Source organism: Micropterus dolomieu, linkage group LG01 (genome assembly GCF_021292245.1).
Source record: "Micropterus dolomieu isolate WLL.071019.BEF.003 ecotype Adirondacks linkage group LG01, ASM2129224v1, whole genome shotgun sequence".
Classification (NCBI taxonomy): domain Eukaryota; kingdom Metazoa; phylum Chordata; class Actinopteri; order Centrarchiformes; family Centrarchidae; genus Micropterus; species Micropterus dolomieu.
Window position 1 is genome coordinate 21109956 of NC_060150.1, and position 4833 is coordinate 21114788.

The window sequence follows — 4833 nt, forward strand, 5'->3', positions numbered from 1 at the left end:
TAATACTTTCTTACAAAATCCCTTTAGAAATGATGACAAAGAAATGTTTTACTATACTCTTAATCGCCAGCTTGAATTTAAGGATGAATCAACAAATTCCCCGGTTCCTAAGGAGAGACGATCTTTGATTTAATCCAAGCTTTCCTCATGTAACCTGAGCTCCCCCAAGTGGACGAAATAAGTATTACATGCCCTCGTCGGAAATGCGGTTAAATGTGTAAAAATACTGACCAATAATGTGACAATTGTTTCCTGTTACCAAATGCCTAGAACAGTACAACCGTTCAACCATTGAGGTTCGATTGTGGAAAATATTTGATTATAATACGTGCAAATAGATTTCTTTTCTTTAGACATTAAGTTTAGAAAGGCAGTTCCTGGGAAACCTGAGACGCCCCCTGGGGAACCACGCCCCAGGCAACAAAAGAGCGACACGCGACCTCGCTCGCTCTCTTCCCCCTTCCCTCTTCCCCGCTCTCTTCTCGCTCTTCCACTCTGGCCTCTGGATGCTTCGGCACGCGCGTAGCGTGCCTCGCCAGGCAACGCCCAGACTCGGCCAGCGAAACAAACAGGCCTTTGTTCGCCTGAAGCTACACACCTGAAGTGCCGCGACATCGATCTGCCTTCAGTTTGTTTTATTTTCTTTATTTCTTTTGTTTGTTAAAGTTATGAGTCCGTTAAGCTACACTGGACTAATTCAGGAACGACCAAGTTCCATTTTAAGCCTTTTTCGTCGAGCCAACTTCACCGAGGTCAGACCAAGCCACGTGGTCTCGCCAGCTACAGCGAAGGAAACTTGAAAACAGCCGAATTGCCGGACGGAGGAGGCGTTTTCAATCAGACACGGAGAACCCCGGAGAATCCCTAGCAAAAAGCCAGGACCGGCAGCTAGAGTGGGACCCGTGCAACAGGCCAAAAGCAGGCTGTCGACAAGCAGTAAGACTTAACACACGTCCTGTGATCAGATATGTCCATTTTAACTCCTAAATTATAGCATTAGTTTACTTTCAGTAGCTCTTCTATGCCGTATGAGTCAAATGCTTCCCACAATCGAACCTCCAGGCTCATTGTTCAGCAAATGTTTATGTTCCCTGTATCCAACCGTCTTTTTATCACCTTAGTTAGAGAATAAATTCACTGTAATATAATCAAGAGCTGTGTGTGTTGCCTATTTATAGTTCCTGCCAAGAGAATTGACCCTTCAGATATGAGACTGACTGACTGATTTAAGATAATTGAGCGATTATTAACTAACTGATCACTAGTAATAATTGTATAATTATTCAAAACTACCTAGAGGTCCGGAGACTCTAGGATTATAACAACTCCGGTGGTGCCCTTTACGAGGAAATTCTGATTTTATGAATAATAATTCATAATTGGGTATCAATTCTCATAAATTTATTAAAATGCATAACTAATAAATTTAGGTCCACTACAGTCTTAATAATATAATACACCAATCAGTCATAACAGCCCTGACTCATCGAGGTATGGATTCCAGTTTGCATGCTCAGTGTTCTGGCACATTTCTATCAGAATCAGTATCAACTTTTTCAGCAATTTGAGCTACAGTAGTTTGTCTGTTTGATTGGTCTACAGAGTGCCAGCCTTGGCTCCCACATGTATCAATGAGCCTTGGCTCTCCATGACTCTATCACTGGTACACAGCATTTTCTTCCATGGCTCACTTTTCATAAGTACTGACCAGTGCAGACTGTTATGGAGATGTAAGTCGTCTACTGTTCACAGTTTGGACCTTGTCAGTCGCTCAAATCCTTATGTTGTCCATTTTTGCTCCTTCTATCATTTTACATAATTATGAGGACAGAATGTTCACCTTCTGCGTAATATATCCCACCTACTAATAGGTGCTTAAGTATGCCCTCCAAGTATTAGTATGCCCTCCCAAGTGTATTTAATCAATATGATATTAAATCTATAAATAACACTTATGTCTTCTCTCTACATCCACAACATGTTTACACAGAATGGTCCATTCATCAAAATACCATAAAATGGATAAAAATATATTTCTAATGATAAAAAATAGACATTTTTTCATATTGTTTTTCTTCAACACATGCATGTTTCATACGATTTGAAAGCCCCTACTTTTTGTAAACACCATCAGGTATTAATTAAAATGTAATAAAATCAGGCAACATCATAAGTAGCTGTTAATATGAAGACTATGTGACACATTCCACCTCTCTGTTGTGTATCAGAGTCAGGCTTTGGGTGTTGCCACATTGCAGAGTGAAAGTGGGATGTATCAAGGCATTGCTTCGTAGTCTAGTACTTATTAAGTACATATAGTTCAATTTGTATGAGCATAAAGTAATTTCTTTTCAATTTTGAAGTTTCTCAAACATCACTCCAATGCTGACAACACAAATAGCAGCACATATAAAGGATGATTATTATTGTGCTTTTCTACATTTTATGACTTATCTACAATGTTATAATGTTGGATGTTCATGTTAAACGTGGCCAAAGTTTTAAAAAATTAGGTTAAAGTATTTAAAAGAAATCCCTATGAGCAAAAACCTCATATTTCCTCCTGTTCTGAATACTCGGTTTAAAGAGCTTCTTCTAAGATTGGCTCCCTTACATGTAATATGGAGCCAGACAGAGTCCACGCAGCAACGACCCAGCAACGGCTAAGTCTGCCCATTCTACCCAGCAATAACAACAGCCTGGTAACATGCTTCAGGTCTTGGCCAATCAGAAGACAGTGGGTTTGAGAGGGGGGGCCTTACAGAGACATGAGAAGCTGAAATGAAGACTTATATGAAGAGCCAGTATAAGAAAATAAAATATTTTTGGAACTTTAAATTATGCAAAGCTGTCATACAGGAGTCACAGAGCTAAAAATAGTACTAGAAAAGCATAGGTTTCCTTTAATACTTACACTGAGTAGTTGACAAGCCCTCTGTATTTCTTGTATATCTTTGTCCTCTGTCTTGGGGAACTTTATTGGCGACGCCATGTCTGATAAACGTAATTCATTGCACAATTAATATACTAAAAATAAAATTCATCCTAAAACACTACACATGATAAAAGTTTAACAAAGATATCACCTTGAAAATGTGACAGTTGATTACTTACAAAAATTGTATTAAATAAATTCTTAGTTGTCTTTGTAATTAACATTACAAGTTTTCTGAAAAGTTATGTTGAAATATGGGAATAACCTAATTTATTATGCACTCATTCACATATTTCCAGATTTTAAACTATTTAAGCTGTATTTAAAAGTTTGGAAACACATTTATTGCCTACCTTGTAGTGTGGAGTGAGGATCAGAACGTTCTCCAAACGCACGAAACGCAGTAAAAGTTTGTCATGCAAGGAATCATGGGATGTGTAGTAAAGTCACGGATCACGTTCATTTTTCAAAGATAAATCTATTTTACTCAACAGAAAAACATATATAATACTATAAAGTAGACTTTTAAATGTTACAGTTTGTCAGACAGCTGTAAAGTTTGCTTAAATAATTAAAATATAATTTTTTCCGGTTTTCCTGACCGGAAGACGGGATGTACTATTTCCGGCCGGGGGTGTGCATCAGACGCTTTTATTCAGTCTGATCTTGGTTAAAAGCGACGAAAAACACACATAAGTTTATTTGTCAGCTAAAATATTGACACAGAGACATTTTTCATTTGATATTCATGTTTTTATTCACGATGTGTGTTTTTTGAATCACGCAGACTCCCCCGTCTCCCGTGACTGACGCGCCGTTCGGTTCAAGCTTCATAGTTTCAAGACACCGGAGAGTTTGGACGTGTTTGAAGCTGCTCCTACTTTGCAGTTAAAAGTTTTTGCTGACTTTTAATAGCATATTTCTACACCCTTTTGACTCTACTCTAAGGACGTTTCTTCCACTTTTAAGGTAAGTTCAAAACAGGTAGTTAACGGTAACATGCTAACGGTAGCATGCTAACAGCAGACGTTTAGTCATTGAAGTTGTAACTTAGGTGAACTGTGTTTGCTTCGGTGTATTAAGTAGTGATGGGCAAATGAAGCTTTTGTGAAGCACTGAACCACCTGAGCCAATTGTTTCGAATATGGGTTCATTACTCGAAGCTTTAGTTACAGTGACCTCTCCTGGCGAAGCTCAAGGCTGCAGGCAAATTAGACAGGCTAGTTGGTGGACAGGAGGCTTTTAATTACATACACACGCCCCTCGATGAGCAGTGCTGGAGAAACTACTTTACTTTTGTAGAAAATGCCATTAGTACAGTCGTGGCGCCCCACTCTCACTAACAACTACATTCTTTAACAGGCTTATGCGCACACACATGTACACACACACACATACAGACACATTCACCCACAGGCACACAGACACACACAGACACAAACAAACTTAGGTTGTCCCTGGTAGAATTATTCCTGATGCTTTTCTTTCAGTTACTTATTTAAATTAATTATTATTCCAGCTCTCGTGGCTGTGTTGTGTTGCTTATTTAGTGTGTGTGACTGTTTCTTGTTTTCATTGTTCTCTTAGTTGTCTTAATATGTCAGCTGTTTATTGCTGCTGTTCGGCTGGTTGTCTTTTACTATTATTATTATTTTTATTGTTTGTTTTTGTTTGTGTTTGTTTGTTGTCGTTGTTTTTCTCCTCCCCAAGCCCCCCTCTCTGTTCTATTGCAGGTTTCGTTGCTTTCTGCAATTGGTGTTTCCCACAGCTTTTCCCTGTTGTCCCCACCTTCCATCCCCCTTTCCCCCTTCTCTTACAGGTGTTGTCCTTTCTCTGTGCTGTCTGTTTGTGCCCCCCCATCCCCGTGTCTGCCCCCCTGTCCGGCCCGGTGACAAATC

At 39.3% G+C, this 4833-nt stretch overlaps 1 protein-coding gene and 1 long non-coding RNA gene across 10 annotated transcripts in view; one reads left to right on the forward strand and one right to left on the reverse strand.

The window, feature by feature from the left end:
• The window catches only part of LOC123978544, a 4891-nt gene extending 1552 nt beyond the window's left edge, over window positions 1-3339 (reverse strand). Inside the window, exon 1 of the long non-coding RNA XR_006827003.1 lies at window positions 2915-3339. This is a non-coding gene — a long non-coding RNA (uncharacterized LOC123978544). The remainder of the gene's footprint in view (window positions 1-2914) is intronic.
• LOC123978514 overlaps window positions 887-4833 on the forward strand; it is a 37918-nt gene continuing 33971 nt past the window's right edge. For all 9 annotated transcript variants that reach the window (XR_006826995.1, XR_006826992.1, XR_006826994.1 and 6 more), the window contains exons 1-2: window positions 887-936; window positions 3723-3904. The gene's annotated coding sequence lies outside the window, so the exon portion shown is untranslated. The remainder of the gene's footprint in view (window positions 937-3722; window positions 3905-4833) is intronic.